We start from the raw sequence: 13,238 nt of genomic DNA, 5'->3' as shown, positions 1-13,238 counted from the left end.
ATACCCAGAAATCTAAGAACATACTTTCTTTTCAAATATACAATGAAACAATCATAAAAATTGATTTTATATTAGGCCTTAAAGAAAAAAAACCTGAGTGTTTAAAAAAATAAAGCAAAAATTCTTTGATCACAATATAATAAAGCTAAAAAGTAATAACTTTACTTACCAGATAAAAGAAAAACCACATAAAAATTAAGAAAATTAAAACTCCCTCAGTAAATTTTTTGGACCAAGCAATTGAAACTGCTTCAAAGAAGCAACTGAAACCAAGATTACAGAATATCTAGAAAATAATGATCATGAAGATATCACATGGGAAATAGCAAAAGCCATGCTCAGATGAGAACTCACAGCCCTGCACACATGCTCACACAAAAAATAAGTAAGATAAAAATCTAATTGGAGAAGTTAGAAATAAACAAGATAGCTATAGAGAAAGCAAAAGAAAGAGAGTAATAAGCATAAATGTCAAAATTAATTAGGCAAAAACCATAATGTAGAGAAACATTTAACTGAAGATAAAACAAATGGAAAAGCAAAATAAGACATGGAGAAATAACACAAATGGAGGTGAAAGTAACAGAAGTATAAAGAAAGAACTTTTGTTAACATGAAAGGGCAAAAAGAACAATGGAAAAAAATCTTAAACTTCTGTAGCTTTAAAATACTAAGAACAGATCTAGTCAAACAGATAAATAAAAACAGGTAATAAAATAATTAACAACATAAAACAGGTAAAAAAGTAGTCATGTTTTCTGCCTCAGAATTTTTCTCTGCTTTGAGATAAAAATAATATGTCATAGCCTTTGTAATATTTTATTTGTGTTGCCATCTGCAATTTGCAAGGTTAAATTTTAGTATTTTCTTTTTGAGATCTTACCAGTGTTATGAATAAACTGACAAATTATATATATATATATGTATATGTATATCAGACAGAGAAATGGCCTGTAATACTACCATTTGTATCCACGCTCTGCAAGCTCTTGTATTACACTATTTCTAGGGCTGTTAGACATCTCACATCCCACTGATGGCTCCTCAGCATCAATTTACAAATAATTCTAAACTATAACTTTAGCACCAAATGGATCCATTTTCTATTCAGTATTACCATTTATACTTAAGGTGACCGTAAATAATTATCCTGGGACAACAGGTATAAATGGAGACTGTCCTGGTTTACCATCCCATCCTGCTCACTTTACTTTCAAAAATATCTTCACTTGTTTGATAAATGATGTGATCATTCCATTCATAACACTGCTGATCAGATAAAACCACACACTGAAAACTGGAGAAACTCCTTACACCTTACTGTCACCTCATTAATTGAGATTGGAAAATCCTTCTTCTGTATGCTGCCACACTCTGCACTTCTACCCATGGCAGACATAGTAAATCAGCCACAGACTCTTTTCCACCTATCTTACACTAAGTTTCAAAATCCTATTCAACACACCATTTTAAACAACTACTCTTGGTCAAAGATGACATGAGTTTTCGGGGCTGGCCTGTGGGCATAGTGTTTAAGTTCATGCATTCTGCTTCAGTGGTCCAGGATTTGTGGGTTCAGATCCTGGGTGCAAACCTACACCACTCATCAAGCCAGGCTGTGGTGGTGACCCATATACAAAATAGAGGAAGATTGGCACAGATGTTAGCTCAGCGACAATCTTCCTTACCAAAAAAAACAAAAAGATGACATGCGTTTAGAAATTCTTTTGTCATCCTTGTGTGATATATTATACTCTACTATAATATCTTCAGTTAAATGGGGTTTAGTCCAGGCTATTTAAATCAAAGTATTTATTGAAGCCATACCACATTTGAGGCTTTAAGAAACTAATTTTATTATTGATTTTACTTTAGATATTCAAAATTAAGTTTTGTTTTTATCAAAGGATATACATAAACTTTAAAGTACTTAAGTATACATATAGTTTTATCAAGTATATGCATATAATTTTTCTATAAGACATTTTATGAAAAATAACCTACGAGATCTAGCATTCTGAGAGTAAACATTTGCTTCACTTCCTCTCGTCTCCCTCTTCTCATTAAGATACCCCACGCTAACTGTGCTTAGCGTCCCTCAGAAAGATTTTTTCTTTTACCCTCAGAAGAGAGTAGACCTCTAGTTTCCTGCTGGAGTAGGGGAGATCCGGCAGTTAACTGCTTCATAAGCAGCTTCCTGTTTTGTGTAACACCTTCATCACCACTCCCAGGATTATGTGGTGTAACCAATTCCTGAGCTTTTGCAGTTGTGAAGTATAAGTTAAGTTGGTTTGTAGATTTCTTCCTTGGCAGCTTAGTAAGCAAGTAATTCTATGTCACTTACCATCATTTATCTGCCTTTTAGTTTCCAAAGTGTTGGGGCGTCCTCCCCCATTCCCATTATCTTTATCTTTATGGCTTTAGGCATTAAAAATCATTTGCTGTCTTTCTATTGGTTCTTGGAGAAAAACAGAGATGAAAGTGTGTATTCAATCTGCCTTCTTACCTGTAAATCTCAACCTTGATTTTTAAACTTTTTTAAAGGTGAGAAACCCTTTTAAAAGTACAGAAGGGGGCCATTCTGGTGGGGTAGTGGTTAAGTTGGCATGCACGTCTTTGGCAGCCTGGGTTTCACAGGTTCAGATCCCCAGTGTGGACCTAGCACTGCTTCTCAAGCCATGCTGATGTTTATTGGATGCCACATAAAATAGAGGAAGATTGACACAGATGTTAGCTCAGCGACAATCTTCCTCAAGCAAAAAGAGGAAGATTGGCAACAGATGTTAGCTCAGGGCCAATCTTCCTCACAACGACGACAACAACAAAAAAGTACAGAAGGTTAAAATGTAAAACAGATATAAGTAGGGATGGCCTGATTTTAGGGGGAGAGTTCTGGACATAATCCTGCTTTATATGTTAACAACCTCTATCCTTTCCTTACTATCTCTAAAAAGCTTCTATGGGCTAAATGTAATTTATGTATTTCAAATCAGTAATTTTCAAAAATAAGTTAGCAAATTACCAATAACTTTAAACAATTTATAGTTTAGTAGGACTAGTAAAATAAGCACGAGCATATTTATAATATAAGATAGAGTAATATTAAATCTCATTAAAGAGTGAAAAATAAATGATACATAGATTCAATGCAATCTTGATAAAAATCTCAGCAAGTTATTTCTTGGATATCAACAAACTGATCTATAGTTTAAATGGAGAGGCAAATGACCCAGAATAGCCAACACAGTGTTGAAGGAGAAGAACAAAGTTGGAAGACTGACACTACACAAATTCAAGACTTGCTATAAAACTATAGTAATCAAGACACTGTGGTTTTGGTGAAAGAATAGACAAATAGATCAATGGAACAGAACAGAGAGCCCAGAAATAGACCCACATAGATCTAGTCAACTGATCTTTGACACAGGAACAAAAGCAATACAATGGCATCAAGATAGTCTTTTCAACAAATCGTCCGGGAACAACTGGACTTCCACATGGAAAAAAACATAACCTAGACACAGACTTTACACTTTCACAAAAACTAACTCAAAATGGATACAGACATAAATGCGAAAGGCATAACTATAAAAATCTTAGAAGATAACATAGGAGAAAATCTAGATGACCTTGGGTTTAGCGATGCCTCTTTAGATTTAACAACAAAGGCACGATCTATGAAAGAAATAATTGGGAAGCTAGACTTCACTAAAATTAAAACTTCTGCTCTGTGAAAGACAGTATCAAGAGAATGAGAAGAAAAGCCATAGACCATGAGAAAATATTCGCAAAAAACACATTTGATAAAGGACTGTTATGCAAAATATACAAAGAACCTTGAAAACTCAACAAGAACACAAACAACCTGATTAAAAAATGGGCCAAAGACCTTGACAGGTCTTTGTATAGATGTATGTATAGATGTATAGATGACAAATAAGCATATGATGCCCCACATCATAAGTCATCAGGGAAATGCAAATTAAAACAACAACGAGATGCTGCTACATCCTTATTAGAATGACCAAAATCCAGCATAGTAACACCAAATGCTGGCTCTCATATATATATGAGAATATATACATAAGAACAACTGTATGAGGAACAGGAACTCTCATAAATTATCGGTGGGAATGCAAAATCATACAGCCATTTTAGAAGACAGTTCAGTAGTTTCTTATAAAATTAAATAAACTCTTTACCACATGATCCAGCAATCATGCTTTTTGGTATTTAACCAAAGGAGCTGAAAATTTATTGAAAACAAAAACCTGCACATGTATGTTTATAGCAGCTTTATTCATAATTGCTAAAACTTAGAAGCAACCAGGATGTCCTTCAGTAAGTGAATGGATAGATAAACACCCAGACGATGGAATATTACTCAGTTGTAAAAAGAAATGAGCCATCAAGCCAGGAAAAGACATGGAGGGACCTTAAGTACATATTACTAAGAGAAACAAACCAATATGAAAAGTTTACATACTGTATGACTCCAACTGTATGACATTCTGGAAAAGGCAAAAGTATAGAGACAGTGAAAAGATCAGTGGTTGCAAGTGGTTGGAGGGCAGGAATGATGAATAGATGTAGCACAAAGGATTTTGGGAGCAGTGAGAATACTCTATATGCTACCTTAATGATGGTTACACGTCATTATACATTTGTAGAAACTCAGAATGTAGAAAACCAAGAGTAAGTCATATGTAAACTATGGACTTTGGGTCATTATGATGTGTCAATGAGGTTCATAAGTTGTTAACACATATACCACTCTGGTGGGGGATGTTCATAATGGGGGAGGTTATGCATGTGTGGGGGCAGGGGACATATGGGAAATCTCTGTACCTTCCCATACCCATAAATTTTGCTGTGAATCTAAAAGCTTTAAAAAGTAAAGTCTTAATTAAAACATTACAATTAATAGTCTGAAGAAAAGAAGATATGGTGGTTTAATTCCTATGACTACATGATTAAGAACAAATGTCTAGCATATCACGGGGGCAATTTTAATAATAACCAAAAAACAGCTGCCTATATAAATATTCTTTATTCTTTGGTACTATGCTAATACATACATATATATTTACATATATATAACATTATATAGTACACTATATGTTGTATTATATTACATATATATGCTATGCATACTATGTGTATATTTTAGTACCTATACAACATTATATATACTATATATGCTAGCATTCTCTCAAGGACTAAAGAGGTATAGTTAACATTAACATGCAAATATTTCTTTTAATTGATACATTAACTTTAGGTTAATTAAACGAGACTAGAGTTAAGAAACAAAACTTCTGGCTATTAGTTATTTGGATGTGTACTGCCCCCAAATAATATCAGCTCAAGGAGAAAAAGGATCTGGTCCTTTCAATATGCCATCTTCAGTTTCCACAAATTTCCTTGAGTAATAATCTACTGCATACTCTTTTTTCTATGCTTCTTGTCTAGTAAATACATCAAAGTTCTTAGAATATAGTAGCTGTAACATCATATGCAATGAAAAGCATTGTTCAATTTCATAGGATAATCTCATACTTCATATCTAGTTATTTAAACCACAGATGGGCAGATGGCTTGGTTGTGTAATATGTGAGAAAATAAGCTGCCAGCAGATATTAAAAATGGCTTGCCTCTCATAGAGATTCATTCCACTTAACCACAAAAGAAAGCCTATTAATTAGACTTTTGAATCCCATTAAGAAAAACAAATACCAATACTTAACTACTCAAATATGACATGATGGAAAATTGCTAACATAATTAGATTTTTAATAGTGTTAATGACTCTTGTATCTTATTAATAAGAATTAAAACTAATGTAATATTATATGAAGAAAAATTGCCACTGTATGCTCTTCAACAGGGAAATGTAGCACGATTATGTCTATTTCCACATGAAAGGTTTTAATTTTTATTCCCTTGCAGTTGTAATATAACTCACATGTTCCTTGGCTTAATATATTATCCCCGACATTATGTGACAGAAGGTCCTACAAGTACACCATTTAGGTCTGCAGTCTCATTAGATATCCTAAGTCAAGCATGATGTTGACTCTGGATGTAAAACTATCCATATAAAAGGTTGAAATGTCTTTTCCCTGCCCTCTTTCTCTACCTTTTTGCAGATTATCACTCCCTCAAAGCCTTATTTCACTGCTTTCAATTTTCCCTTTCATTAGCCAAATTACATTCACTGTTTATGCCATGCAATTTGTCATTTTTGGCATGGTCTCTCCCTCTTTAGTTATTCCATAGACGTAAAAAGCATGTTTTAGTGTCCAGTGAGTATGTCTCATCAATTAGCTAATAAACCAATACTGTTTATTTAGCATCTTCATGTCCATCATGTTGAAAACACTGAGTGTCACCAGAGACATTATTGAGGAAGGACATGATCCTTGTACTCAGAGAGGGTGTTTATTTGCTTAAATTATATAAATATTTTAGAAAGTTTTTTTTTCTTACAAACTTGAAGGTGCAATATTCATATTTCTATGAATCCCTCCAGCTAGCTGAATTCGCTATTCTAGCTGCCACGAAGACAAATGGATGTTGGTTTCTAAACCAGGAACCGAACAGAACATCTGAGAAAATAACCAATATTTGAGACAGATGGCTTGCCAACCAACTTACAAACTGACCAAATACATACAGATTATCAAAAATTCAATGGAATGACTTATGATGTGACCAAGGCACACCTCAGAGATATTGTGGGCTCAGTTCCAGACCACTGCAATAAACTGAACATCGCAATAAAGTGAATCACATAAATTTTTTGGTTTCCCAGTGCATACAAAAGTTATGTTTAGACTATGCTATAGTCTATTAAGTGTGCAATAGCATTATGTATAAAAAAATATACTTACCTTAATTTAAAAAATACTTTACTGCTAAAAAATGCTAACCATCATCTGAGCCTTCAGCGAGCTGTAATCTTTTTGCTGGTGGAAGGTCTAGCCCTGATGTTGATGGCTGCTGACTGATCAGGATAGCGGTTGCTGAAGGCTTGGGTGGCTGTGGCAATTTCTCAAAACAAGATAGCAATGACGTTTGCCGCATTGATCAACTCTTCCTTTCAGCAACTATTTCTCTGTAGCATGAGATGCTGTTTGATAGCATCTTACCCTCAGTAGAACTTCTTTCAAAATTGGAATCAGTCCTCTCAAACTCTGCCACTGCTTTATCAACTAAGTTTATGTAATGTTCTAAGTTCTTTGTTGTCATCTCAACAGTCTCCACAGCATCTTCACTGGGAGTAGATTCCATCTCAAGAAACCACTTTCTTTGCTGATCCGTAAGAATCAACTCCTCATCTGTGAATGTTTGATCATGACATTGCAGCAATTCAATGACATCTTCAGGCTCCACTTCTAATTCTAGTTCTCTCACTATTTCTACCACATTTGTAGTTACTTCCTCCACTGAAATCTTGAACTCCGTCACAGTCATCCACAAGTGTTGGAAAGATCTTCTTCCAAACTCCTGTTAATGTTGATATTTTGACCTCTTCCCACGAATCATTAAAGTTCTTAATGCTATCTAGAATGGTGAATCCTTTCCAGAAGGTATTCCATTTATTTTGCCCAGATCTATCAGAGAAATTACTATCTACAGCAGCTGTAGTCCTACAAAATGTATTTTTTTCTTTCTTTTTTTTTTAAAGATTGGCACCTGAGCTAACAACTGCTGCCAATCTTCTTTTTTTTTTTTCTGCTTTATCTTCCCAACCCCCCCGTATATGGCTGTATATCTTGGTTGCAGGTCCTTCTAGTTGTGGGATGTGGGACGCTGCCTCAACGTGGCCTGACGAACGGTGCCATGTCCGCGCCCAGGATCTGAACCCTGGGCCGCCACAGCGGAGCACGCGAACTTAACCACTTGGCCACGGAGCCAGCCCCCAAAATGTATTTCTTAAATAATAAGACTCAAAAGTCAAAATTACTACTTACTCCATGGGCTACAACGTGGATGTTGTGTTAGCAGGCATGAAAACAACATTAATCTTGTTGTACATCTCCATCAGAGCTCTTGGATAACCAGGTGCATTGTCAATGAGCAGTAATGTTTTGAAAAAAATCCTTATCTTCTGAGGAATAGCTCTCAACAGTGGGCTTAAAATAGTCAGTAAACCATGCTGTAAACAGATGTGCTGACATCCAGACTTTATTGTTCCATTTATAGACCAAAGGCAGAGTAGATTTAGCATAATTCTTAAGGGACCTATGATTTTCAGAATCATAAATGAGCACTGGCTTCAGCTTAAAGTCACCAGCTACATTAGCCCCTAACAAGAGAGTCAGCCTGCCCTTTGAAACTTTGAAGCCAGGCATTGACTTCTCCTCTCTAGCTATGAAAGTCCTAGATGGTATCTTCTTTGAATACATGGCTCTTTCATCTACGTTGAAAGTCTGTTGTTTAGTGTAGCCATGTTCATTAATTATCCTAGCTAGGTCTTCTGAATAATTTGCTGCAGCCTCTGTATCAGCAATTGCTGCTTCACCCTGGACTTTTATTTTTTTAGGGTTGGCCTTGAGCTAATATCTATTGGTAGTCTTTTTATTTCTTCTTCTTCTTCTTCTCTCCAAAGTCTCCCTGTACATAGGTGTATATGCTACCTGTAGATCTTTCTAGTCGAGGCAGGTGGGATGCCACTTCAGCATGGCCTGACGAGGAGTGCTAGGTCTGCACCCAGGATCCGAACTGGTGAAAGCCTGGGCCACCCAAGTGGAGCACTCAAACTTAACCACGTGGCCATGGGACTGGCCCTTCACCTCGCACTTTTACGTTATGGAGATGGCTTCTTTCCTTAAACCTCATGAACCAACCTCTGCTAGCTTCAAACTTTTCTTCTGCAGCTTCCTCACCTCTCTCAGCCTTCAGAGAACGGAAGAGAGTCAGGGCCTTGCTCTGGATTAAGCTTTGGCTTGAAGGAATGTTGTGACTAGTTTGATCTTCTACCCAGACCACTAAAACTTTCTCCATGCCAGCAATAAGGCTGTCTCACTTTCTTATCATTCATTTGTTCACTGGAGTAGCATTTTTAATTTCCTTCAATAACTTTTCCTTTGCATTCACAACTTGGCTAACTGTTTGGCTCAAGAGGCCTAGCTTTTGGCCTATCTCAGCTTTTGATGTGTCTTCCTCACTAAGCTTAATCATTGCCAGCTTCTGATTTAAAGTGAGAGACGTATGACTCTTCCTTTCACTTGAACACTTAGAGGTCATTGTAGGGTTATTAATTGGCCTAATTTCAATATTGTTGTGTCTCAGGGAATAGGGAGGCCTGAGGAGAGGGAGAAAGAGAGGAGTGGCAGGTTGGTGGAGCAGTGAGAATGGATACAACATTTATTGGTTAAGTTCTATGTCTTATAGGGGCATGGTTCAAGGTGCCCCCAAACAATTAGAATAGTAACATCAAAGATCACTGGTCACAGATCACCATAGCAAATATAATAAAGAAAATTTTGAAATACTACAAGAATTTAAAAAATGTGGCACAGAGACACAAAGTGAGCAAGTGCCCTTGGAAAAATGGCACTGATAGACTTGCTCGACTCAGGGTTGCCACAAGCCTTCAATTGTAGAAAACGCAATATTGCGAAGCACGAGAAAACAAAGTATGTCTGCATTTACTCTATCTCAGTACTGGCATGTCACTCTCACGTGATTCTATCAGCTGGTAGACCTCTGCTACTCAAAGGATGGTCCTTGGGCTGGCAATGTCAGCATTACCTAGGAGCTTCCGGTAAGTGCAGCATCTTGGGTGCCATCCCAGAGATTCCAAATCATCATCTACAATTTAACAAAATCCCCAAGTTACTCTTACGCACCGTAATGTATGAGAAGCACTGGACTGTGTTTTCTTGAGTAAGGTGAAAATTTACTTTCACTAAGAAAAGGGGAACTCATAGTGATCCTGTTCGGATCACACTGAGAGTACAATGTTTATCTGAGAGCAATAATTTAGGCAGTGTTGCTAGAAACTGAAGTTATTTAGGAATAAAGTACTCAACATAATGAAGTAATTTGAAAATATATGGGGCTTTTAACTCTGGCTGTGCATCTAGAATTGCCTGGGGAGCTTTTAAAAATATCAGTGCCTGGGTTCCACCTCCGGATATTCTGATTTAATTTTTCTGGGGAGTTTCCTGGGCATCAGGATTTTTTAAACATTCCCAGATGATTTTTATGTGCAGCTAGGGTTGAGAACCACTGATAAAATATGAGAAATGGTTAAGATAACTTGGGTTAATTAGTTTGAGGAAGAGAAAACTTACGTGGATAACCATAGGACAGATTAATTTTGTGTAGTTCCAGGAAACAGGGTTGGACTAAGGACAGACAGTAAGGATTGAAGACCAGTATGAGAAGAATTGCAGTAATTTGAGCATATGAAACAAAAATGGGCATCTTTGAGGGCACCTGTTGAGTTCAGACAGAGCCTGCATAGCTAAAAGGTTCTCAGGGACACCTTAGAACACTCATGCAATTAGCATTGGGCATTAAATCAGTGGGATACAGGATTGTCAGACTACATGATAATAGAGAAATAGTAAATACATTTAATGAGCACTTTCTGTACTGGGCACTTTACACAAATTACCAAATTTCATCTTGATCACAATTCTATGAGCACAGGTCCTTTGACACTGAGGTTTAGAAGAAAAATTAATTACTTGCAATTACAAGTTAACGAGTAACAAGAACAGGCTTCAAACCAAGATTGTCAAACTCAAAGTCCTGTGATCTTACCCCCATACAGATTTTACCACGATGCTCATGGATACTCCATTTTGGGACTTAGGGTGTGCCATGCAGCAATCACTATACTATTTACTTAAAGATCAAATTTAATGGCCAGGGTGGCTTATCTAAGCAAACTCCTATTAACGTTGGAGAATTTTTTCCAGTCTTACTGAGAAATAATTGACATACACGCATAGAAGTTTAAGGCATACAGTGTGATGGTTTGATTTACATATTTTGTGCAATGATTACCACAGTGGGTCCAGCTAGTATTCATCTTTTCGTGTAGGTACAATAAAAAGTAAAGAAAGAAGAAAAGAATAAAGGAAAAACAATTTTCTCCTTGTGATGAGAACTCTTAGTGTTTACTCTCTTAACAACTTTCCTGTATATCATACAGCAGTGTTAACCATTGTCATCGTGTTGTACATTATAACCCTAGTACTTATTTATCTTACAACAGGAAGTTTGTACCTTTTGACCACCTTCCTCCAACTTCCCCTCCCCTCAAACCCCACCTCTAATAATAGTAAGTTTGATGTCTTTTTCTATGAGTTTATTTTAGATTCTATATAAGTGAGATAATACAGTATTTCTTCCTCTGTCTGACTTATTTCATTTACCATAATGCCTTCAAGGTCCATCTATGTTGTCACAAATGGTAGGATTACCTAGTCTTTTTAATGGCTGAATAATATTCCATTGTATATATATACCACAGCTTCTTTATCCACTCATCCATTGATGGACACTCAGGTTGTTTCCATGTCTTAGCTATTGTAAATAATGCCGCTATGAATATGTGGGTACAGATACCTTTCTGAGTTAGTTTTTCTATCTTTGGATATAGTCTCGAAAGTGGAATTGCTGAATAATATGGCTGTTCTATTTTTTTTTGAGAATCCTCCATATTGTTTTCCACAGTGGCTGTACCAATTTACAATCGTACCAAAAGTACACCCCTTTTCTTCTCATCCTCACCAGCAATTGTTCTCTCGTCTTTTGATGATGGTCATTCTAACACTCATGAGGTGATAACTCATTGGAGTTTTAATTTGCATTTCCCTAATGACTAGTGATGTTGAGCATCTTTTCATGTACCTGTTGGCTTTTCATATATCTTGTTTGGAAAAATGTCTATTCATGTTCTTTGCCCATTTTTTAAATTGGATTATTTGGGGTTTTTTTGCTATTGAGTTGCATGAGTTCTTTATACGTTTTGGATATTAACCTTTTATCGGGTACATGGTTTGCAAATATTTTTTCTATTCCATATATTGTCTCGTTGATGGTTTCCTTTACTGTTCAGAAGCTTTTCAGTTTGATGCAGTCCCATTGTTTATTTTTTATTTTGTTGCTTGTGCTTTAGGTGTCATATCTGAAAAATCAGTACCAAGACCCATGACAAGGAGCTTTATTCCTGTGTTTTCTCCTAGGAGTTTGTTTCATGGTTTCAAGTCTTACATTTAAGTCCTTAAATCATTTCAAGTTAATCTTTGTAAGCAGTGTAAGATATGGGTCCAGTTTCATTTTTTCACGTGAATATGCATTTACTGAAGAGACTGTCTTTTCTCCTTGTTCAAACTTGGAAAATAGAATGTCGTTGAAAGAACAAGCCTGGGTTAAAGGATTGAGAATCTTAATTAAAATAAATAAGCAAACAGAAGAACAAGTAATAAAACCAGGTAATTTGCAATACAGACACATTTTGTTATAATTCCTTTTTTTCCCCTCTGCTGTGATTGAAAGCATATTTGTTTTTACTCTCTCTTTTTTAAAAAATTGTAATCTATGTTAGTATTGCAGAGCTAATTATGAGTCACCCAAGTGTAACCAAGGAGTGCTGAGGGCTCCTGAAATAGGACAAAGGAAATTCATTAAGAAATAATGTTGAGCTTATGGTTTCAAAAGGTCATTAGAAATGCTCAACCACAGAACACCGTTGCCTGAGCTGATACCAAATTCAATCATTTATCAGTTCCAGGATTCTGAACATGTGGTTGTCATCGGGCTCCTTAGCCCCCAAGAAAGTCAGCTCATTTCTACAATATGAGTCTAGCGTTAGTATTCCATCCTTTATATAAGAGACACCAGCCGTATATTTCCTCCATTTCAAGATAGCATGCTCAATATGCATCTGAGGAGCCTGGTAGGCTGGGGACCTTCGGTTTTCAGCTGGAGTAGACATACCTTAGGTGTGAACCCAAGTCATCTCCTCCACTCTATTTTCTCTGTGAAAGTACACTGTGGCCTGGCTTTTGTCAGCCATTTATATGAGAACTTCTTAATCACAGGCAGGGTGTAAAGATCTGCAATCAAAAGGTGACTATTTCAGTGTTGTATTCCAATAATTCCAGGTACTCTTACTCAGAGTCATAGCATAGCAGAGCAGAGCAGAGACAACTATTACTATAGGGAATTTCCTGGGTGTATGAGGGGATCAAAAGACATTTGTTTCACATCAT

At 36.3% G+C, this 13,238-nt stretch overlaps 1 pseudogene; it reads right to left on the bottom strand.

Moving 5' to 3' along the window:
• Positions 1-6,942: 6,942 nt before the first annotated feature.
• On the bottom strand, positions 6,943-9,252 carry LOC124241806 (tigger transposable element-derived protein 1-like; annotated as a pseudogene).
• Between the last annotated feature and the right edge of the window lie 3,986 nt (positions 9,253-13,238).

This window comes from Equus quagga, chromosome 7 (assembly GCF_021613505.1).
Source record: "Equus quagga isolate Etosha38 chromosome 7, UCLA_HA_Equagga_1.0, whole genome shotgun sequence".
Lineage (NCBI taxonomy): Eukaryota > Metazoa > Chordata > Mammalia > Perissodactyla > Equidae > Equus > Equus quagga.
The sequence above is the reverse complement of the archived record's forward strand: the minus strand, read 5'-3'. Positions and strand labels throughout refer to the sequence as shown.